Source organism: Pinus tabuliformis, chromosome J, assembly GCF_031772625.1.
Source record: "Pinus tabuliformis cultivar Carrire ecotype Pingquan chromosome J, CPIR1, whole genome shotgun sequence".
Classification (NCBI taxonomy): domain Eukaryota; kingdom Viridiplantae; phylum Streptophyta; class Pinopsida; order Pinales; family Pinaceae; genus Pinus; species Pinus tabuliformis.
Window position 1 is genome coordinate 1,365,734,604 of NC_142295.1, and position 26,196 is coordinate 1,365,760,799.

Consider the following 26,196-nt stretch of genomic DNA (forward strand, 5'->3'; position numbering starts at 1 on the left):
TTTCAGCTTTCTTAATGTGTGAATGACAAGAAGAATTCTAAGTACAAACCTGAATTATCTTTTCAAAGTGACAGTACTAACAAATTTCTCTTCAAAAACGAAAGGAAGATAATGATGACACTTTGCTATTTTGAATTGAAAACTGCTTTCGACACTTGAAAAACTACTAATTCAAATCAAATACAAGAGTAATTGGATAATCAACTATCAAGAACAATAGAATTCTTTTCTTTGATTGAAAACGACACTTGCGACACTTTCGAACCAAAAGACGATAGTTTGATTATGCTACTTCTTGCAAAAGAGAACTGTAAATGGCGCACAATACATAAAAACATTCACAATTCTTTGTACTATGGAGGTGGAATCATGCAAAGGAAGGGAGTTTCCACAGTGGTATACTGATCATAGACAGAAAAACTCCTGAATAAAGCTGAAGAGAGTGAACACAGAAACCAAAATCTAAGAGCAGAAGAGGTCTTGTCTAATCAGCACACCTGCAACATAGGGAAAGTGCGATACAGCACACCTACTGCACATTGGAGGTACGATGCATCTAGATTCCCAAGAGGGGAAAGTGCGATGGTCCAGGGACGAGACTTCAACTTGGTTCCTGGTCACAATTTGTAGCTTAGTTCAGGGATTTAGGCCGAGCTAATGATAGTCAGTAAATAGAAATCACAGGGGCTGATCTAATGAGGTTACTAGAGCCACCACTAGGGCAATTAGGATGTTTGCAAATCGATTGTTCAGTTTATAAACAAAACCTGGAGATAGACTGAAGCAACATTAATCTTCTTTGCACTTGCATAGCAAATGCAGTTTGAAGGCTAGCTGGCTTAACTTCAGGCTCCGTCTGTAAGTTTATAAAACAAAAAAATATAGACAAGCAAACAACCTATTCGCTCCCCAGTGGAGTCACCATTTTGTTATCGAGAAATCTAGTGTCCACTTGGAGCTACTAGTCCCACTAACACTGGTAGCCATCTTAGAAACAAACAAACTAAAACTACTTTCGCTTTCCTTTATGAGAAGCAGATAAGAGGGGAAGAAAGGACACCAACCTCAGTCTTGCGCTTGGTTCCTTGTTTGGTTCCTCTCCCTTCTGACAGATCCTTACCACCTTTCCTTCATCTACCCAGCTTCAAAGAGCACCTGTGGAATCAAAGCAGAATAATACTATCGAAGAATAGAGATCTACAATCATAAACAATATAGGACCAGATATATATTGACCACACCAATGCATATATCATCAAACATATAAGAATGTGGAGGAAAACTTGAATAGCTTTATTAATATCAAGAATAGCAAAGAGGATTACAACCAATTGTTCTGACCCAGCATCATCCTCCCAACATGAAAGCCCTTCTTCACCTCATGAAAAGCTTAGATCACCCAACACTATGATATTCCACCAAGAAACCAACAACACATCCTTACAAGATACAAAATTCCAGCCTCTGGATCTCTGGGATGAGGGATGCATATACAGATGATTGTAGGGGGGTGAGTCAGCTTATGGGATTTTGATTAGTGTCCTCTCTCTGATAGTTCTTGATTCCACTTGGAGATTGATGATCTCTTACTCATCCCTGGGCGAATTCAGAGAGGCAAGTGTCACAGGAGAAGTTTCTGGAAGATTCCATGACGATCCACCTTGCAAACTGTCTCTGCCATTTTTCTACTCTTGCCCATCGTACCCTACAAAAGGGCTTTCTAGTATGCATCACACCCTTTTCACTGAGCAGGTGAGATGCATCGCACACTCTGCACTGGGCAGTCTGTATGGTCCAGCTTTGACTAGTTCTAAGCAGTTTTCTGTGGAGAACTTCCGGGAGATGATATAATCCGCTGACCTTGTTCCTTTAGGGTGTGAAGCAACACTTTTAGGGACTTAGGAGCCCTTGGTTTATGGAAATGTATGATTGGGGTTGCAGTGCCCAAAAATGTCTATAACACCAATGCCCTTTTAAGGTAGGATACATGGAAGACATGGTGAACACAAATTTTATCGAGATGTCTTAAACTATATGCAACTTGGCTGATCTTTTTCTTGATATGGTATGGTCTATAGAAATTTGGTGCCAATTTATTTTTTCCTTTTTCTTTCAAGGAAAATTATTTGTATGAATGGAGCTTGAAAAATACCCATTCTCAAACTTCAAATTCTCTCTCAGTTATGTTTCAATCAATTTGTTGCTTCATACGGTTTCTTGCATTATTTAAATTTTATTTTAGGGTTTGGACGATTTTTTGAGTTCATTCTAGTTGGTTTTTAAGATCTGGTAGATTTGTCTAGATGGTAGCTAGATCCTTCCATTTTGGAGTTTCATACCAATACAAATCTTGGAATGGAGTCATTTTTGTTGATGTATGATAAGTAGAATTATACCACCATCAGCGAGATGCAACCACATAACCCACTTATTTTGTTTTTCTGTAGCGTAACAACTTAGGTAGGCTTCCAAACATTTACTAACAACCTTTGTTTGTCCATCTATTTAAGGATGGTAATTGGAAGTCATATTTAGATAGGTTCCTATGTGGTTGAAAAATTCCTTCCAGAAATTACCCTTAAATTGGGCATCTCTATCACTCACAATGAGTTTTAGAAAACTGTGTAATTTATAAATATTTTTGCAAAATATCTCAATAATTTGTTTAGCTGAGACTGATTTCCTCATTGCAATAAAGTGAGCGTATTTGGTGATTCTGTTGACTACTACGAAAATCTTATCCTTGCCCTCAAATACTAGTAATCCCTTAATAAAGTACATTGATATTTCTTCCCATTTCGGATTCGAAATGTTTAAGGAGTGAATTAATCTAGGTGTCGTAATATTTTCACTTTTATTTCTTTGACATTTGTCACATTCTGCTACATATTTAGAATATCATGACTCATCCCCTTCCAAAAGAATGATTTACTTGCATTGTACTAAGTTTTAAATAATCCTACATGTCTAGCTAACATTGAATCATGTGACTCCCTGAGTATCTTGGATTTAAACTTGGATTTTGAATTTAGGTAGATTATTCGTTTTTAGCATTGAATATCATTCTTCAATTCATATCTTGAGTTGTTTGGAAGGTTATCGATTATCGTAGTTATTTCTAGATCCTTAGCATACTTACTTTGAATCTCATTAAGCCATTCAGGAACAATAATCGAGACTGCAAGTAATGTTGGTTCTTCATCATTCCTAAATAGGGTATCTACTGCTACATTATCTTTTACCTTTTTATGTAGCATCTGCATGTCAAAGGCGACAATTTTTTCAATCCATTTTTGTTGTTCTTCAAAAAGTGTTTTTTGTTGAAGGAGGTGCTCGAGACTATTATGGTTTGTTAGAATGGATACTTCCCAAAAGATATTGTCTCCATCTGGCCAGTGCGTGCATAATAGTGAGAATTTCCTTGTTGTATGTGGACTTAAGATGTTCTTGTTTATTGAGCGTCCTTCTTTCAAAAGCTATTGGATGCCCTTCTTGCATTAACACTACACCTATACCAAACATGGAAGAATCACAGTCAACGATAAATGGTTTAGAGAAATCTGGAGTTGCCAATACCAGGGCATTAGACATAACTTCATTCAATTCTTCAAAACACTTTCCTGCTTCCTCATTCCATTGAAATGAATTCTTGTTTAAAACGTTTGTTGGAGGTGCAATTATATATGCATAGTTTTTAATAAATATTTGATAATATCTAGTCAATCCTAAGAACCCTCTTAGCATGAATATAGTGACAATTTTGGTCCATTTCTTTATAGCCTTGATTTTATTAGGGCCCACCTTTACTCCTTCCTGGGATATTATGTGTCTGATATATTCTAGTTTTTCCTTCCCAAAGGTGCATTTGCATTTCTTGGTGTGGAACTCATGCTCTTTCAGTAGTGCAAGAACTTTATCAAGATGATGTAGGTGCTCCTTCCATGTTTTACTGTAAATTAAAATATCATCAAAGAATATTAATACAAACTTCCTAAGATATGTATGAAATAACTCATTCATAGTGGCTTGGAATGTTGTTGGTGCATTGGTTGACTGAAAGGGAATTACTTTAAATTTGTTGTGACCTTTGTGTGTTCAGAACATAGTTTTTGGTATGTCTTCCAACCTAATTCTAATTTGGTAATAGCCTGAACTTAAGTCTAATTTTGAGAAGTATTTTTCTCCATATAGTTGATCCAAAATTTCGTTGATAAAGGGAATTTGGAATTTGTTTTTAATCATTATTTTGTTTAATCCTTTATAATAAATGCATAGCCTGAATGATCCATCCTTCTTCCTTAGCAATACCACTGGAGCGGCGTACAAACTTTTACTTTTTGAGATGATCAAACATTTTAAAAGGTCTTGGATTAATCTCTAAATTTTAGTATTTTTGTGATGCAGATATCGATACGGTTTGATGTTGATAGGGTCTGATCCTTCTTTGACTTCTATTGTAAGCTCGATTTCCCTGTTAGGTGGCGTTTTCATGGGTAGGTCTTGAAATACCTTTTCATGCTTCTAAATTAGCTCTTTCACTTCTAGTGACTCTTCACTGATCACTTTTGCAAATAAAATTTCTAATTGGTGACATTGTGATACATAAGCTAGTGCTCCTTTCCAAATCATTTTGATCATCTGGGACGATGACATGATTTGATTTTCTGGTGCTTGGAATCTGTATAACTTGTACCTCTGCCCTTGCCACTTAAATATTTTAAACTACTCTTTATGGTTAACAAAGTAAGTGCCTAGGGTTCATAGCCATTGGATACCTAAGACCACATCTACTCCTCCTAATGGTATAGTGTGTAACAGAGATTCTAAATTAATGTCTTGAATCTAGAATTTTACCTTATGGTATTTCCCCACCTTTCAAATATTCTTACCATTGGCTACCATCACCTTCATGTTGGGCATGGGAAATGTGAAAATGTCGAGTCTCTTTGCCATGGTTGAGTCTAAAAAATTATGGGTGCTACCAGCATCGATGAGAACCACTACGTTGTTCTTCTTTATATGTCCTTTTAATTTTGAAGTCTATGGTTGTGATATACTTGTCATAGTTGATAATGACATTAGCAGAATGCTTCCATCATATAGTTTTGGAGACAATTCTCGGGCATATTTTATTCCTTCTATGTCTGATTCATCACTATTTGAATCATTAGATGCTTCATAGTTATATAGGTTCCTTGTCTCTTTTCCTTTAGCACACCTATGTTTAATGTCCCACTATTCACAACACCGTTTTCACTTTCCTTCTTTCATGCTTTTCATTTTCATGTTAGATTTTTTTCCTTCACGAAGATGTGGTGGAACATATCTTATATTATCCGTATTCACAGATTGGGGAATTCTTCATATCAAATATACTTTTTCTGGTTTTGACCACAATATCTTTTCAAATTTCTTTTCTGCAGCTTTTTCTTTTTGTCTTGCTACTTCTATCAACGTAATGTCATGAAGCTCAAGTTCTACTCATAGATGAGTTTTAATTCTAGATATGTATGATTGAATTAGATGATATTATGATAACTCAGGCACTCGTGTTTCTAAGGTATCCCATTCTCGAGTGTATTCATCCACATCTCCATTTTTTCGCAATTTAATGAGTGTTGAAAATAACTGTTCTTCCCTGACACCTTGGAATATTTTAAAGAATGTATCCTTAAATTTTCTCGAACTGATAGCGAGTGTCATCTTCTTCCACCACATATACCAATTATATGCTTCACCTTCCATTTTCATGGAAGCATGCCTAATATTTTCATCATCATTGTCAATATTCTAAATCTCAAAATATTCTTCTACTTTATTCAGCGACGCAACCTTGCATTTTTCGTTACCATCAAACTTGGCTAGCTCAATTTTTTCTCTTCACTGATACGTCACTAACAGTGGAGTGAAAGGAGGGTATTGAAAGGTGAATCAATTCCAGAGCTACTTATTTTTAAAATTCATGTTATTATTTTCTCAATGGTGCGGGGATGATTTTTTTGGAGACTCAGTTTTTTCATGAGAATCTGTTGAATTTGTTAAATCTAATGAATTGGGCTATTGATTACCTCCATCATCCTCGAATAATTTTTTGGGTGTAATCTTCATATTATCACAAATAACAGTCAACATTGTCATTGTATGATTATGATTCATTTTGGATTCAATATGGTTCTTCCCGAGTTGTTGTTCTATCTGATTTGTCATATCTTGAAGCTTCTTGATGTCGTTAGAATGTCTGGTAACCTTACTCTCGAGATCAACTAACTTTTGGTTAAAATCATCAGAATGGATAGTAATCCTATTCTCAAGATCATTCAATTTATATATATATATATATATATATCTTTTTTTTTCTTTTTTCTGAAATTGGTCATTGTCATCAACGACATTAAATGGGTTTGAGGGGGTCTATATTTGTCCACCAGCTTAACTTTTCTTCCTTAATTTGAGCTATATATATATATATATATATATATATATATATATATATATATATATATATTATATATCTATATATATATATATCTATATATATATATATAATTAAATTAAATCAATTAATTTAATTACATATTGAAATTATTTTATAACATAAAGTTTTTTTAAGAACTATATAACAATTAAATATAACCCTATATATAGACTATATGCAAATTTAAATAACTAACGAAATTGTTTAAAAATGTTTAAAGGTCGATAATTGGGACATGACAGTCAAGGAAAACGAAAACGAATCAGTGAATGGGATAAGGCAGACGGAAAGAGTGGTGGATTGGGTGTAGAAGAGGTCAGCGAGGGATAGGGATGGTAACGTGGTGTGTAGAGGACTAGAGGAAGGGGATATGATAGGTTGGAGCCTGGGATTGGGACTGGTGCGGAGGGCAGTGACCATGGAGGCAAAAAGTAGAAGTAAAATGTTGTCAAAAACAAGGAATGATAGGTCGAGTGTGGTGGTTGAAGGAATAGGGACATGACAGCAAGGCGCTGGACAAAACAGATGCAGATGTAGAAGGGCAGGTGATGTGAGATGGTGATGAAATACCAAGATAACAAGGAACAGAGACATCAATGGCTGGAGTAATAAGGAACTGAGGAGCGATCAGCTCTGATACCAGATGGCACAGACAAACTCAGATATTCATCAAATTCATATTTATTATTATTAAACATATATAAGATGATTACAATTTGTTCGAGGCCCCTAGCATTCTACTACCTTGGATGCCTCTTGGTGAATGGGCATGATCTTTGATCATGCCCTTTTCCTACTAACTACTAATGAACTGATTTTTATATAACATGGGTCACCTACCTTTCACTACGATGCTCTGGATAGGATAATTTCTAAGCAACAGGACCCTAGGCACTCACTTGTAGTGTTATTTGTGAATTTCCAATGCTTGTTGCAACTCTTTGTGTTTCCTGTAGGGTGGATAAAACAAAGTTTTATTCCTCGATGGCTCTCCAAGGTGGTCCCAGTCTCTTTGATCTTGAAATGAATGATGGGTGCATGAAAGTTTGGAATATTTTCTATTTATGGTTGATTCATTGGGGTGTTATGTTGGCTGGCAGTGTACGAGATTTCCTCATTGGGACCATTGGCCCAACATTGGTTATCATGCAGCCTCCCCTTGTAATCATCACCCAATGACACACAACTTAACTCGACAACCCTTTTGACTGATACTCCTTGATATGACATTGCAATGTCACATGCTGACTGGGAGTTTACATTTTCTCTTTGAGTTGAGGGTGGCCAAGTTAACTCACCACCTCTAGCCTATAAAAATGAACTTTTTGATATTCCTACACTTCTATCATATCGTATGTTGGGGAAATTATATGTGTTATAATTCCAACATTAAATTATCAATCTGGGAATCGTAAGCTTTGAGGGACAAGCGCAGGTAACACAGGATCAAAGCATATAACCTAAACGAGAGTGAGAAAATCAATTTACTGGTTAAGTACATAATCATTGTTTCTAGTTTGTTCAAACTATTTTCAATCGCAAAAACTGAAGCGAAGAAACTTATCAAACTAAATCCTTAAACCTTAATCACTACTCTATTTGGATCATAACTTGACTAATTAAAATCTCACTTAATAGCAAAGAAAACAAGAAACTAGTCTGCAAGGCACTCGAGAATTAAAGTATAAACAATGTAACTCATCAGTCATGGGAGATATAAGTTATTGTATAAATGATTCAACGATTATGCATATAATATGAATCACAACATTAGTTGTACTGTTAATCACTATGAAAATAGTGCTTAATTATTTTTCAAGAAAATTAATTTCTAAACTAAGGCACTCTCTTTCAATACTTAAAAAAACAACTTGAACTGAAATTTACAACTCAAAACAAATCACTTTATTATCTACTCTTGCTTTGAATGATAGTAAGCTAAAATCACTGATAAGATCTACTTAAATAGAAAACAATTAAAGAAAGGCATCAAACTTCTGCTAGGGGAAATAGGAAAATTCCTTAAATGAAATCCAATTACTAGCCTAAATCCAAGGACATGAGAAATCACCAAACATAAACATTCCCAAAAGAATGAAATTCAATTGTTATTGAACTCTTTAAACCAACATTATTCCATACTTAACTCAAAAATATAATCCCTGTTCTTCAACTAAAGTTATTAAAATCAAGAAACTTCAATTTCTATCAACCTTCAATCCTAACCAAATTCCAATCCTATTCTAATCATGGTAACACACATAATTCACAACCAACATTTATTTGACTATTTTCCTGAGCATTTTATCCCATAATCATAATGCTGCAAAACTTGGTAATGTATAGGAAGTAAACACAGTATAATAGATTCATTTCTATAATTGCGACATGTGATTAACACTGATTCATTACTTGTTTCAGCCATGAAATTATACCATGTTATGAAACCAGCTCAAAAAAAAAGATAGAATGGATAGATCGACGACTTAGAATTTAGCCTCTTCAAGGGGGCAACCTCCTTTACATTACGTAAATGAACAATTCTTGGATGATTCAAATGACAAAACCTCCTTTCTATATATAGGAGTCTAAGCAGTCACAATATAACCCAGCCGACCTAACAATAATAATATAAAGCCACAAAAATAATAATAGAGGGATTCTATGGGGCACATTAATAACAATATGGGGAAAATAGGGACACAACAATATTAATAAGGGATACAACTACAATAGTAATGGGGTAATCACTAGTATTATAGGGACCTAACATGCCCCTCTCCTTCAAAAAATTGTTGTCCTAAACGCTTGAGTAGTTCTGGATGCTTCTGTATAAAATTTTCATCCTCCCATGTGGAATCTTCAGCGAATAAGTTCTTCCACTTGATAAGATACTCCGAAATTGATCGATTTTGTAGCTATCGAGTTCTTGTTTCTATCACTGCTTCTGGTTCCAATATAATTTTTCCTTCTTCGTCAAGTTGTGGCAATATTGTTTAAACTGGGAGCTTGTCACCTATAACCTTCTTTAAACATGAAACATGGAAAACTGGGTGCAATCGAGAAGTTGCAGGAAGATCCAATTTGTAAGCCATAGTACCAATCTTTTGCAAGACCTTGTACGGACCATAATACTTTGGTGATATTTTATTATCTTTCTTAGCTTGCTTGAGGGACATTTGCTTATATGGTTGTAGCCGTAGGAATACCCAATCACTTACATCAAAACTTCTTTCACTACAATGTTGATCTGCCTGTTGTTTCATTCTATTCTGTGCCAACACGAGGTTATCCTTTAAGAGTTGGAGGACTTGTTGTTGATGTTTGTTGGATAGGTAAATCCCCTCTGCGGACAGAGGTGATCCCACTAGCCTAAAATAGAACTAGCCACAATCGATTCACGCTGCTACGCAAGTTCCTAGTTGTACACTAAAGGTGAATTAAGAAAACCAACCTGGAGTCCAACGCTAATGTCGAAGCAGAGTTGATATTCCCGCTCACTTGCTCCAGCAGGTCACAATCCTTGTGATCCTCGTGAACGGACACCTACACATGCAAAGGACGAATCGAATACAAGCATAAAATCCACTAACATACAACTATATTTCAGTCAGAAAGGAAATAAACCACGCATTATCATGATGAACAATGAGATTGGAACCATAACAACAGTCGTTCATTAATGAATAATAGACGGGAAATATACAACCAAGGTTCTGACATTGAACCTCTCCTCTGGCTGGGCAAGCAGCTATGTATGTCTTGCAATATACCTCCTCTCCGGCAGCATAACCTCTCTATGCTTCACTATCACTCAAGACAAGCATAATCACAACTAGCATTACTCAAAAACTAGCTTGTCTAATGCATGAGGATAGACTTTTATAGATGGAGAAGGGAGGAAGATACAATGCACCAGGACACTCATTGTGGATTGACATTATCTCTGAAAAGCCACAGTGGATAGATGTCAAGGATAGATGATGACTCTCAACCTCTATCAGATGGATTTTATCATCAAAAGAATTCGTGATCTGAAGGGAAAAAACATATGGGTGCGCGTTTGTCAAAAATCATTACCAAACTTGGTTGGCGCGGGTGTTGTTCTAAGACAAAGCGCCAATGGTCGCAACCCCTTTTGAGGATCTCAGTGATTGGCGCGGATAAGACACTGAGGACTCGCGCCAATGGAAAAAGGGCACTTTTCAGGATAATTTGCAGAAGGTGTCTTCAGGGAACAGGAAGTACATACTTAGGGGAACATAATGCAAGTGTTTTTAGACTATGTCACTGTTCACAGGTTCCGGAATGCGTCCTCCAATGTATGGAAACAGGGGTAACAGGGACGGTGACCAATGGTGACAAATTACTGTGTAACAGATGCCCCCTAAAGCATGAGGCCCGAGAGAGAGAGAGGGGTGAAATGCTTTACAAGAACACATATAGCTGCCGCCGAGAATCTGCATTGAGAGATACAATTGATAGCTCAATTACATGATGCACGTGGTATGGTCACAGCCATCCATAAGAGAGTACATGAACAATCTAGATCCATAGTATGGACGCAGCCATCTGGTTAGGATCAATGAATAGACTCAGGCATGGTCGCAGCCATCCAAGGAATGAGTCATGTATCAAGAATCACGCCTGGATTACAACAAACACAATCCAGGGTCTTGCGCTCCATCTCAACCCGAACAAGAGTACAAGTTCAAGCATGCGAATATATGAGCTGAAGTCGAACATGCATGAACATCGTCTGATTACCAGTCAATAATGGAAACTGTTAACAGACGCGAGAGGTACCACCAATAATGACAATGGCCCTCAAGGTACTATAGGTACAATCTACGGCGTGCGAATTAATGAGCTGGCGTCGAACACCCGTAGAATCATTCGATCGGAGGCCAATGATGAAAACCTCACGTCGAACACGAAGAACCTGCCATTGAGGCATGCAGGCTCCAAGGCACCGGAAGGGAGTCTCTAGATCAGCTTCCTGGATAATGAGCTGAAGTCGACAGGAAGTGACCTTGATCGAAGGTGGGCCATAATGTGTCCCACATCATCGACACGAGACAGAGAGATAATGTTGTGAATCAAGATTGTGCGAGCTATCAGAGGGAGGTTGTTTCTTTGCAAAAGTTAACTTCTCTTGAACATATCGGCGGCACGATAGTGGAATTGGCAGTATTTGACATCAATGGATCAGAGGTCATGGTGACGAGGTAATGAGCAGACGAGAGGTCAAATAGGATTATCCAAACCCATGGAGGCAAGTGAAAAATGAGATGAGACATCCCCACCCAGACACGAAAGCAGAGAAGTGCCATGTTCAAGAGCGACATACTGCCGACACGACAGTAATTATGGTTCCTTTTTTTCCCCCGCCATTTCTGGCGAGTACCCCAATTATTTTTAGCAAGCTTGATGGGGATAGCATATGCTTGTGGTGTGTCATTTCAACAAAATCCGATGTCATCAGGTTTTAACGAGTCTGACAAAGGAAGAACTCGGCGTCTTTTCATGTTTAGAGAGTTTGAAAAGACAGCAGAAAAGGAAACTCCAGGGGTGTCCTTTTTCGTAAAGTTGTGTCTCCCGAGCCCGAAAAAGTATAAAACAATGCTCGAAAGAACCGCCTGACCATTATGATCGAGGAGTACTTTTCATAAATAGTGATTCCGACCTGAAAAAGTAAAAAAGTGGTCAAAATCACGTCGTTTCGTGACCATTAACGAGTTTGAAATGAAAAAACCCGGTAATCTTTTTATGTTTTAACGGTCGACAAAAAGAACTTAAAACGACCGCCCCTTATTAACGTTTAACGAGTCAAGAGGAGTAACTCGGCAATCTTTTCCTCTTTAAATGGTCAGAAAAGAGCTGAAAGAAGACCTTAGAGTAACCTTTTCTCATGTTTTACCGAGCTTGAAAAAGTCGAAAAGGAGCTCGTTTGATTGCTTTGAGTTGCACCAACCCCTATCATCATACAAGAAACAACGTAAAACCCACTTTGACATAAAAATATCCCAAAAATACTCAAAAAATATTATTTCTAATGTATTTTTAGGGCAAAAATGCTATAAATAGTGAAATGGTAAAAAACAAAATTACTTTTCACTTTTTACCTTGTGAGTTTACCATTGGAGGGTTTTGAGTGCAAATTTCAACTGCTGATTGCGATCAATCCAAGAGATCATTCGAGCCGCCGTCTGCAACAGGTAAGAGGCCTCATCCTTAGCTTTTTTTTCATTCCATTTTTTTAGATTTTCATCCATGATTTAGTCCCCTGCAAGAGGATTTGCAATTTTATAGGGTTGCGCTATTGGCGCGAGTTTCCCGCTCGGGATCGCGCCAATGGGATTTTTTACCCAAAGGGGTCGCGATCCCAATTTGCCACAAATTTAACCGGTGAAATTGCAAATTCTCTTCAGTTTTAACTTCACCAATGATCTAATGGTGGAAATTTTGACTTTGTGGTTGCAGGGATTCGTCAGAATGTCTATAGAATGGAGAGAAAGAGAGCATGATGCTGTGGAGGCCATGGCAATGGAGGATGATGCATGCATGGATGCTTTGAGAGACTGTGGCTTGAAAAAGTTCTTCCTCACCTCATATTTACGTGCACAACCCGAGCTGCTACGATTCATAGTGGATGCTTGGGATACAGAGGATCAGGTATTTCGCCTGAAAGACTAGACATTGGAGTTAGATGTTTCTGATGTCTATTTTATTACTGGTCTATCATGGCGAGGTGCACGGCCCATCTTGACTGGTAGCAGGCCTTCCGGTGAGAAGATGGGAGAGGTGATGAAAAGAGTTTGTCCTGGGGCACATTTTGGATCAAACAGTGCCAAAGTGGACATTATCACGGTTCCCGATTTGGTACTCCGAGTGATTTTATTCACTATTACCCGGACAGCTGGGGTATAGGCGCCCCATGAGGCCAGCAAAAATATTTGCTATTGGCAACTGAGTGTCTCCAACCTACACTGTTTGATTGGGCCACAACAGTGACAACAAACATCAAAAGGCAGCTTACCAAGTGTAAGCGTGATGGGAACAAACAGTTCGGCTATGGATCTATTATAGTGACTTTCTTCCTGGAGTGACTGCCGATATTCCAGGTACCGGGAGGTATAGTGGCAGATCCAGTGCCACGGGAGCCGAGGTTGAATCGATGGGCAGAACTCATGCCCAGAGGAGGAGGGGGCCAACAGATGTCCTGGAGGCCCGAGTTCTTTATCCGGCTCCGTCACCAGATGATTGTCATCGAGGACTGGCCCTATGCAGGCACGGATTTTACTGGAGATCCAGACCTCCCATTGCCTGCAGGAGAGGACTGGGACAAGGAGCTAGGTAAGAACTCTTTGTGTTTTTGACGTTTTTACATATTTAATTTTTTTTTTTTTTTTTTTTTTTTATTTTTTTGTAATACATGTCTGTCTCTGACAACCTCTATATATATGTATGCAGATGTTGGTGTAGAGCGACCAGCTGACTTGCCTCATAACGTACGGAGAGCACAACCTGCAGCCGACCCTCAGGCAGAGGGTGATGCGGGTGACGACCTAGTACAGAACCTTGAGGCACTGACTCGAGGTATTCCAGATTATGGCAGATTGGCAGACGTGCCTAGAGCGTACCAGAGGCACATGGTGGGAGTATCTACTCGCGTCCATCGTCTGTTGAGACATTTGGTGCAGGCGATGACATGTTATCATGAGCATCACCGTGATTAGACGCCTAGGTTTCATTTTTGCACGTTTTTTAGGAACATGTTGTCAGCGGCTGTATGAGTTTTGGACATATATTATTTTTTGGATTATGTAATGCGTGGGGCGCAAACATTATGACACACCCGTATATATATACAAATGCCTATGGTTTATTATTGTGTTTTTCATGTGCTTACTTACAAATTATGCAAATGTCTATCCAATACATGATTGGCCAATGCATCAGATAATGTGTTTAATTGTCGTGGAATATGTTGATATGTGATAAAATCAAAGTTCCTTTCTAACAATCTCAAACTTAAATACAACCTTAGGATACGATGGTCTCTGACGGAATATTTCCCGTTGAGCTGGTGGATGACAAGTTGAGAGTCCAAGTTCACTACCAATGCACGAATGCCGCGATTAATTGCTTCAGCAAGTAGCTCGATTACAGCACAGTATTCAGCGACATTGTTAGTAGTACGACCCAAACACACACCCTGACAGTCTATCAGTTCACCATGAGGATCGTAGATCACCCATGCCGCAGAGGACAAGTTGCGAGTACTGCGGCAGGCACCATCAGCGAAACCAACATAAGGTGTATTCGACATCTGCACAAGAAGCGAGAAACACAATAAGTGGCAGTTACGCCTTTAAAACTGACACACACACACACAACACACTAGCTAGAGTACATGTATGTACAAAATAAAATGTACCAGCATTACGCATAGTACTTTTTCAAATAAAGCCCATTTCGGGGCTTCCCAAGAGGGTTTCCTTCATAATCAATCAGCTCGTAGGCCCCTTTCTGCAGAACTTTCTTGACAATGTAAGGGCCTAGCCACATAGACTCGAGCTTTCCTGCTCCTAGCTTATCTTTTGCCTGATCATAGAGCAGGACTAAGTCTCCCTCAACAAAAGAACGCGGACGTACGGTCTGATCGAAGTGAGTCTTGACTCGCTTCTTTTGCGTTTCGATGGCCAAGGAGGCCAGGCGACGAGTTTCATCCAGCCGTTCTAAGTAAAGAAGGCGTTCTTCTACTGGAGTGGTGTTAGGAAGTAGCTCGACAGCTAACTTTAATGAAGGGATTTCGCATTCAATCGGAAGGGTAGCCTCTAGTCCATAAACTAGCTGGAATGGAGTGAAACCAGTGGCATCCTTCACAGAGGTTTGGTAGGCCCACAAGGCAGGGAACAACATCAAATGCTAGTTAGACTTATGCATGCCAACAGTACGTTGAAGCATTGTAACTAAAACCTTATTGATAGCTTCAACTTGGCCATTGGACTGAGGGTAGTACAGGGTTGAACTATCGTGTTGCAAGCCTAGCTGGGTTGTTAATTCCGACATCATATGATTACGGAAATGCTTCCCGTGATCAGTAACGATGGCTTAAGGGACACCGAATCGCGAAATAACATGATTAAATAAAAATTGTGCCACTGTGTGATCGTCTTCAGTTAATGTAGGCATCGCCTCGGCCCATTTAGTAAAGTAATCGACGGCAACGATAATAAACCCATGCCCCCCGGCCGAGCGAGGGTTACAGGTCATATAATCAACGCCCCATTTTGCAAAAGGGCCGACGACGACAACAGGGTGCAACGGAGCAGGAGGCGCTCGCATCTTCCGTTGGTATATCTGGCACTCATGACAAGAGCGGACGGCAAGGATGCAATCTTTAAAGATAGAGGGCCAAAAGTAACCAGCACGGAGGATTTTTTGGGCGGTGGCATATCCGGACATGTGACCGCCACAGGCACCAGAGTGGCAGTCATTCAAGACCCGCTCAGCTTCCTCGAGAGTAAGACAACGGCGGAGAACAGAGTCGGTGCCAAGACGATATAATGTATCTCCAATGATACGGTATGGTTGAGATTGATGACGAATCCTTCGCCGAGCGTCTTTAGACACACCCGGGCGAAAGGAGGACGTTTGCAGATATGTAATTATATCTCCGTACCATGGATCGAGGGTGCTAATGAGGAACAGGGTCTCATCCGGAATTTGATCCTCTATATGCGAGGTCGAGGAAGAAGATGGCAAAGAGAAAATTAACTCAGCAAACACAAGGGATTTCTTAGACTTGGCAGTGGTAAATTCCAAGTCAAACTCTTGGAGGATAACAATCCACTTTGAGTATTTGCCCCCCAGCAACTGGCGTGACAATATATACGTCATGGGGTTGCAATCAGAAATCACGGTAGTAGTTCGCAGCAGGATATAATGACGGAAACGTTGGACAGCACAAACCACGGCTAAAGCCAACTTCTCGACATAAGCATATCGAGTTTCCGTATCTAAAAGGTTGCGGCTGAGATAATAAATAACATGTTCAGTGCCATCATCGTCAGCTTGAACAAGAACCATGCCGATAGTGGTGTCAGCGGCGGCCAAATACAGCGTGTAATCGCGATAATAATTCGGAGGACGGAGTAATGGAGCAGAGACAAGGAGACCCTTGAGACGCTCAAAAGATTCCTGAGCAATGGTATCCCAATGAAAAGGGACATCGCGTTTTAATAATCGTGTAAAACCTTTGGCCACCTCGGCATAGTTTGGAACGAAATGACGTAAAAAATTGGCTTTACCCTGCGAACTCTGCAATTGTTGCAAAGAAGCAGGGGGAGGAAGATTCACTATAGCCTCGACTTTAAGGGGATCCAAACGGATGCCCTCTCGGGAAACAACAAACCCGAGAAGTCGGCTAGATTCAACGCAGAAGACACATTTGTGTGGATTAAGCCTAATTCGGTAGTATCGATAGCGAAGAAAGATTTTGCGAAGGTGTTTAGGGTGGTCCTGACGTTTAGCTGAATGAGCAGGGAGATCATCCAGGTAAGGCTGTACAATGTGTCGAATATCATGAAACGAATAAGCCATTGCACGCTGGAAGGTAGCACTGGCATTTTTAAGACCGAAAGGGAGCTTCTTATAGGCAAAAGTGCCCCATGGGAAAATGAATGCAGTTTTGCGTTGATCAGCGGGAGCAATATTGATTTGGTTATAGCCAGAAAAACCGTCCATAAAAGAATACATTTCACTTCCGGCACACTCGTCAATAATTTGATCAATGAATGGTGTGGGAAAATTATCTTTTGGACAGGCTCGGTTTATATCCCGATAATCAACACAAACCCGGATTGTACCTTGTTTTTTAGTCACAGGTACGATATTCGAAACCCAATCTGTGAGCGGAATAGGATAAATAAAACCGGCTTTAAGAAGCTTCTCTACCTCGGCCTTAATTGTTGCAGCCTTTCGGGGGTGAACAGGGCGTAAACGTTGACGAACAGGCTTAGCACCTGGGTAGGTGATTATCTCATGCACCACTATACTAGGATCAATGCCGGGCATTTCTTCATAGGACCACGCAAAGACATCACGGAATTCACAAAAAAGATTAGAATATAGTTGAATCTCCTCCGGAGTACAAGTGACTCCAATGTGAAGATGCTCGACAATCCCTGGTCTGACAGAGATGTCGATGGGCTGGGTTTGCGTAATGTTTGCCATATTCCCTTCAGAAGACACCTGATAAATTTGAATAGGTGTTTGAAGTATCTGAGATGGGAGACAAGGAGCAAACCGCTCGAGACAAGTGAGAAAATTATGCGGGGCAGGTAGAAACGAGGAACGATGGTGAAAATAATGCCAAGGAGGTTCCTCTAGAGACATAGTCTCAATAATCGCTTCGTTGGAAGAGAATGTTTCGTGTAAAGTATCCGAAGAAGTTTCTTCTAGAAGCCCTGAAGATGGAGCAAGTTCAGAAGAGGGAGTCGATGCAGCAACAATTTCAACATAGTTGAGTTCCGCAGGACTTAACGGCATCCGGTCGCCCCAAGAATCTACTTGGTCGGTGGGAGGAATGATCCACGGATCAGAACAAGCAGTAATCATATTAACCGAGGCGACGTTAGGAGGTGGGAGTGGAAAAACACCCATGAGAGTAGGATCTTTGAAAAGTCCGGCTCCCAGACTCTCAGATAACTTTGAGGTATGCTCCACAAAAGGGATGTTACCCTCAGAAGAAGAAGCGAAGAAGGATAGTTGGTCTACGCTAACAATCTTCCCTGATGAGGGAAACGGATGATACGAAACAGTGATGAAGCAACAGCTTTCATCGCGTAGATCCAGCTACGTCCGAGAAGGAGGTTGTAGGTAAGAGTAATGTCAACGACTTCAACTTCCATTTCGACCGTCTTCCCTTCCAAAGTGATGGGTAAATGTTGGAGTATTCCATAAGGACGAGAGGCTCTTCCATCAAAGGCTTCCAAGGTTGTGGGAGACTGACTCAGGGTAGGAGATCCAATAGCTTTCCAACAGGCGACAGACATGATGCAAGTTGAAGCACCTTCATCGATGACTGTACGGTGATTCGTTTTGGAGTCAATAATAACCTGTATAAGGAATGCGATTTGAGGAGGCAGTCTCTGGGTATGGTGTTCCAAGTCAAAAGTAATTAAATCCAAATTTTCCGGGTCTATGCCACCAATAGCGGATAGCAAGGACTTCCTCTGAGAAGGGCAGCTCTGGAGAACTTCTAAGGTGGACATAGCCGATGGAGTCTACGCCAAGTCCTCAACGATATTGTAGTTCTGTGCAGCATGAGCATTTGGGTTGTAAGAAGATTTCCGGAGTACTCCTTTTGGAGGGGGTCGAAGAGGCATCTCAGTTGTAGGTCTCTCAATGTGGAGAGGACCCGAACTGAACGGAGGAGCACTAGAGGGTATCTCAGGCTCCTTCCCGGTAGATGGCGGATAATATTTTGTTCGAGTACTGATATTGATAGGTATCGTTCCAGCCATAAACACTTGAGAACCGAAGGAAGAGGGAGGCTGAGATGGGTCAGCCACCATTTGAGTTTGCTGTGACGGAAAGGGTTCTTTAAGCACCACAGGAGTCCCGGGAGCGCCTTTCAACAAACGACTAACTTCGGACCGCCTCGGGCAGTCTTTGGTATAGTGATCCTCATCACAGATAAGACAAGGATACTTGGGTTTGCGTTTGGCACCGTCCTCGGGCGGAGGTTTAGGGGCTTCCTGCTTGGGTTGATCTGGCTTATTCTTCGCTTTCCCTTTCTTCTTTGCTTTCGAGGCTTTGTCTGCCGTGGTGGATTGGACGGCATTGACCTCGAAAGTAACATTTGAAGTGGGTATTACCTGTGAGGCGGGTTCATTCGAAACAGATGGTTTTTGCTTCCCAGGGTTCGCGGAATTTTTCTTTGAGGATGAACTAACAGTTCCAATGATACCGTCAACAGTTGGTGTTGGCGGGGCTTTGGATGTTCCTGGTCTAGGGGCATCAGGCAGATAATCATACAACGTACCTGACTGAGAATAAACCAAGTCAAGGTACTGAGCTCGCGCGATAGCTTGCGATCCTCGCGAACGGACACCTGCACATGCAAAGGACGAAGCGAATACAAGCATAAAATCCACTAACATACAACTATATTTCAGTCAGAAAGGAAATAAACCACGCATTATCATGATGAACAATGAGATTGGAACCATAACAGTAGTCGTTCATTAATGAATAATAGACGGGAAAGATACAACCAAGGTTCTGACGTTGAACCTCTCCTCTGGCTGGGCGAGCAGCTATGTATGTCTTGCAATATACCTCCTCTCCGGCAGCATAACCTCTCTATGCTTCACTATCACTCAAGACAAGCATAATCACAACTAGCATTACTCAAAAACTAGCTTGTCTAATGCATGAGGACAGACTTTTATAGATGGAGAAGGGAGGAAGATACAATGCACCAGGACACTCATTGTGGATTGACATTATCTCCGAAAAGCCACTGTGGATAGATGTCAAGGATAGATGATGACTCTCGACCTCTATCAGATGGATTTTATCCTCAAAAGACTTCGTGATCTGAAGGGAAAAAACACATGGGTGCGCATTTGTCAAAAATCATTACCAAACTTGGTTGGCGCGGGTGTTGTTCTAAGACAGAGCGCCAATGGTCGCACCCCCTTTTGAGGATCTCAGTGATTGGCGCGGATAAGACACTGAGGACCCGTGCCAATGGAAAAAGGGCACTTTTCAGGGATAATTTGCAGAAGGTGTCTTCAGGGAACAAGAAGTACATACTCAGGGGAACATAATGCAAGTGTTTTTAGACTATGTCACTGTTCACAGGTTCCGGAATGCATCCTCCAATGTATGGAAACAGGGGTAACAGGGACGGTGACCAATGGTGACAAATTACTGTGTAACAATGTTCGATGTGATGTTCTACTACTTGAACCTTAAAATTTTCTCTTAAATATGATGTGATGGATGGTGGCTGATATCCATAAAGTGCCATAAATGGGGTCATTTTTGTTGCTATATGGAAGGAAGTGTTATACCACCATTAACCCAGAGGCAACCATTTGACCCATTGTGTCTGTTTATCAGATACAAAGCAATGAAGATATCCTTCCAAACATTTGTTTACTATCTTAGTATGACCATCAGATTGAGGATGATAAGATGAGCTATGAGCTAACTGAGTACCCAGACAAGAAAATAATTCTGTCCAAAAATTTCCAGTGAAAATGGGATCTCTATCACTTACAATAATCTTTGGGTTTCCATGTAGCTTTTGAATTGTTTCCATAAATGCAGTAGAAATTGTACTAGCTTTAAATGGATGTGATAATGCACAAAAGTGTGCATACCTGGTAAGTCTGTCAACTACCACCATGATGACACTCTTTCCCTCAAACTTGGGTAAACTTGTGATAAAATCCATTGAAACGTACTCCCAACGTTGGCTTGGAATGGATAAAGGTTGTAATAGACCCGATGTCTTAATTGTTTCAACTTTATTTTGTGTTGGCATTATGAGACAAGTGTTTTCCTTGATGGCAAATCACACAGATGACAGATCATAGTGAAAGAGGTCAGCAGCAAGGATTTGATGATCAGACTACAAGAATGAAGAGAAAATATATATACACAGGTTCATCGAGACCAAGCTGCATATACACGTGGGTTAGACATTACAAAGGTGCGTATGCATATACACACACTTTCATGCAAAGAAAAGCGTGTATATGTTGGAGAACTTACTTTTGGTCCGTGGTAGTTAGTCCTTGGTATTTGAACCTATGGTTTTGGACCATAGTATCTCGTTAGATGTGTTGATCCCAAGTGTTGGGTCCATGGTATTAGTTTGTTATGGTTTTGGACCATGGTATTGAGCAAGGCCTAAGACTATAAAAGGAGAAGAAGATCATTAGGCAAGAGAATTGAAAAAGGTCTTGAATATCTGATGAAGGATGAGATCTAGTATGCAGGTTATGGGTTGATGATGCATTGCTTGATCTGAGCTAAGGAGGATCTCACCGGCTGATGGAGAACAAGATCTAAGGATAGATCGGGATCAAATGGTTTGAAATGAACTATCTCTATATGATTGATTGTGTTTATTTTAGATCTATATACTGACACATGTAATGATCTGAACTATGTATAACTTAAGTTTGAAATCGCTGTTGAATATTTATAGATCTGTACGTGGGTTGGCTTTGGTGTAAGCGCGTATGTACGCGGGTTTGGTTCATTGTAGCAGCGTATACCATTTTAGCTATGATATTTGAAGTTACAGGTGGTTCTGATTGTTGATGAGTTCAGATGACAGTTTAAAGGTGTCAGTATTCCGCATATCCTATTTGGTTGATTGTGTTTAGCTTTAGTATTGATGGATGAGGATCATAATGATTCATATTTATGTGATCTGATGGACTAGATCTGGGTGCTAACACACATATTATCCTTGTATATGTAATAATCTGGATACGTCTGAAGATAGGAAGTGCATCAAGTTATAAGTAAGCAATTGATGACATATACGCTGGTTCAGCACTTCCAAGTAGCGTATGCACTCTAATGCATGATTTTGATGATATAGAGTTCAGTATTCTGCTCTGTGTTCTGGTGACTATGTTGTTGACAAGGTTTCAGTGTTTCAGTGATTCAGAAATTAATGATGCTAGTATTGATCGTTTTGTTCTTCAATGATATTTATGGGTCCAGTATGAAAATTTGATGAAACGTGGGCTTCAGATGATAGTGTTGTGCTTCAAGAGTATCCAGTCTGAAAATGTATGAAATGTTGTCCGTGGAGGGTGAAAGGAGATTGTAGGCCAGCCCCTATGTACTAGTACATCAGCTAGTACAAGAGCAAAGGGGGTAGTAGCTCCCGTCCAATAGCAGCTAGAGAACAAGTGAATATTGGAGCATTCAGTAGGCAGGCACCTACGTACTAGTAAATGGATCAGCTAGTACAAGAGCTAAGGGGGTTGTAGCTCCCATCCAGGAGATTTTGGAGAACGAGAGAAGGTTGTAGCCTTCTGTAGGTAGAAGCCTGTGTACTGGTATAAGACTGCGCCAGTACAAAAATATTGTAAAATGAAGTTTCTTATTAAAAGAAGATAGAGATGACTTGCAGCAGGTGGTTTTCACCCACATTGGGTTTCCACCTTATATCATGGTGTTCATGTGTGCTTCTTGTGTGTGATGATCTGTTCTGTTTTACTGCACCTGCTTACTATTCATATGGCTAATGAAGTTCTGATGCACTAACTAAAGATCAACATTTAATGGATTAACTGAATCATAAGTATTCTAGATATACGCTAGTTGCATTAGACACAGTTGCGTATACACGCAGGTTCCATTAACTGAAGTAGCATATATGTATCTAAGTATGGAAATGAAAAAAATTTATTGATTTGATAATACTGATTCACCCCCCCCTCTAAGTATTATTTCCAACAATTGGTATCAGAGCAGGTCCTTTGGTAGAAGCTTGATCGCTTGAAGGAGATCCATGGAACTATGGGAAAGAAGCTTAAGAAGAAAGCACCTAAGAAGAAGAAGGCATCTCAGAAGAACTATGATAGTGGGTGTATTGATTAGGGAATATGTGGAAGAAGCACTTCAGATTCAGAATCAGATTCAGAATCATTTCGGAATGAAGATGAACTATCAGGTATGAATTTGTTATCCTCTGATGTTCCAGCTATCTTTCCATTTGAAGGTGATGTAAGTGATAATGAAACAACTGAATGTGCTCTTATGGGTGAGCAAGAAGGATATCAAATAGAGGTAGAATTTAAAAGGCTGATGGACAAAATTAGAGATCAAGAAGATCTATTGAACATAAAGGATGGTGCCTTCAAAGAAGTAGCTACCAGACTAAAGGCTCAACAAGAGGAAGGAAGCAAGGTAAGGAAGTTATTCAAAGACAAATATCAAAAGTTGCAGGACGAAGTAACATCACTAAGAAATGAAGTCAATGAAAAGAGCACAACAATCAAGAAACTCAGAGATAGATCCAGTTATTATGAAAGGCTTGAAGCTACGATCCTCTCACTAAAAGAAGATCTTGAAGAATCAAAGAAGCAGAATATAGATCTACTCGAAGCTATTGAAAAACAGGAAAACGAAGTTATCAACCTAAAATCTCAGCTAGAATGTGCCTTCAGAATTCGTCAAATGCAGCAGCATCTGAATGAAGAACAAGAAAAGGAGATTCTCAAACTAAGGCAACAAATGGAAGAAGGAAGAAAGTCTGAAGAAATTTTGAAGAAGCAATGTCTGGAAAAGGAAGAACAACTTTAGATCGAGGTAAATATCTTGAAAGGTAAATTAGAAGAAAAGGATAAACTATTGCGATTTCAAGATATTACTAAAGCCTTGGATGATATTCTTAGTAGTCAAAGGTCTCCTGCTATCAAGACTGGTCTTGGTTTTCATGAATCTGTTGAAGGTGAATCTAGTTCACAAGGTGAGCCAAGGAACTCTAAAGAGAAATCTAAAATGATCAATAAGGAGATGAGAGAGATGAGAGGTCCACCCCATCAACAATCAAGGAAAGAGATTATTCAAAGAAAATCTTTTACTCCTAACTATGGAAGTAATAGTTGGCCATTTACTCAGATGAATAATATTGAATGTTATGAATGTCATAATCTTGGACATGTTGTAGCTAGATACAGAAGAAGAATGGTTCAAGATCATCACATTCCAGTTACTTTAATGGATATTCCTTTGCTTGCAATATGTTTGGTCACAAAGTTACTGATTGCTACAGAAGGAATATGAATCATGTAAGATGTTATGCATGCAACAAACTTGGACATATAGCAAAGGAATGTGGAAACAAAGTATGGGCACCATACCAAAAGAAGAAAACATCATCACGCTTGAAGATACGGAAGAAGAAGGAAGTACAGTCAGAAAGATGTGGCACAACACAATATACTCAGACACAGCACAACACAGACATAACAGACTCAGGGGGAGCTGAAAGTGTAAAACTTCAATGTCCTAAATCTCATACGCAAGTTTCATAAAGGGAAGTTGCGTATATATGCGAGTTAGACACTGCAAAGTCGCGTATATGTTAGTAAAAAGCAGTAGGGATAGGCTCAGAAAAAGGGTCTGATATGATTCAATCCATTATTTGCTCTATTGGTTAATAGTTACAGTCTGCTAAGGATGTGTGGACATGTTTTGATACTTGTAAGATGTTTTTTTGATGCTAACTTGATGATGATGATGTCTTGATGCTTATTGCTGATATATGCATGATCAGATCTAACATATGGCACAGGTTGAGGGGGAGAATATGCCTTTAATGCATTGTTGGCATTATGGTTAATAGTCCTTGGTGGTGATGCTTTTATGGCTAAATGATATATCTTGCTATGATGTGGTTATGAGTTGTCCATGATAAAATCTCATATGATTACATAGTTGATGTTCAGATCATATTTGTGGATTGATTCTTAGATGGTGCATATATGATGCTTACATGATGATCTTCATAAGGATAAGGAGAAGTACAAAGCTTGAATACACAACTTCATTACTTGATGATGAGTCTCTCATATGTTGCTGTCGTCATGTGCATAAAGATCGTCTAATACAGTTATGATGCAGGATTCATATAGTTCTTGGTGCTCATGTGGATGAGGATTGTTGATGTTGATGATATTGACAAAAGATCTTGACCTCAAGATACATAGTGCTGGATACATGAATGATTACTCAAAGTTGCATTGTTGGAGACATGATGATGATGAGTTCTTACATATATGTTGATATGTTGATACTTACATATGTTGATTGATGCAGATATTCCCAAGTGATGATACATGAATGATCTTGTTGATAAGATGGCTATGGTGACACATATGATATAATGTGAATTATTTTATGATGATGAGTTGATATCTATATGCAGACATACCCTGTCATATGACATTTACAGGTTGCTGATCTGGAAATGGTTGTATGCGAGTTTCATAAGGAGTATCCACATATATACACTTGTTTCTGTGGTTACAGTCGCGTATATGTTAATTTGAAGGAAATTAGTGGGCCAAACTCAGAATGAGAAGAGTCTGATATGGGCCTGACAGAAACCATCTGGCACAGATGGAACAGGTACAGAGGGAGAACATGATTGCTGGTCTAGATGTTGTTGAAAGATGCTTATGGAGCAGATCATACATTATGTATGATAGTTGCTAATGACTATCATGGTCTTATTTAGATGTTTGGTCTCATATAAAGGTCATATCAAGACTCATGATGTAATAGTGTGTCTCTATCTATTGTAGTCATTTGATGAAATCTCTTATGGTCATATAATGTAATCTGTAACCCCTCTATGCATAAGGAAGGATGTTGAAATATTTCAGTCATGTATCTCTTTTATTATCAAGGTCATGTAACGGCCTATGTTGGTTTCCCCACTATGCCTGGGATGGATGATGTAATGTTCCTATATTATCATGTGTAAACCTTTGGTATATCCCCACTTGGTTGGGAGATGGTTGTATGAGTCTTTGGTACTAGGAAGGTCTCTTATGATGTATAGAGTCATATTCTTCTTGTAGAACATCTTCTTGCAGACCTTGCTTACCGTCAGGGGGAACATGAATGACACACTTCAGCAGAGCAGAAACTTCAGGATGTACTCA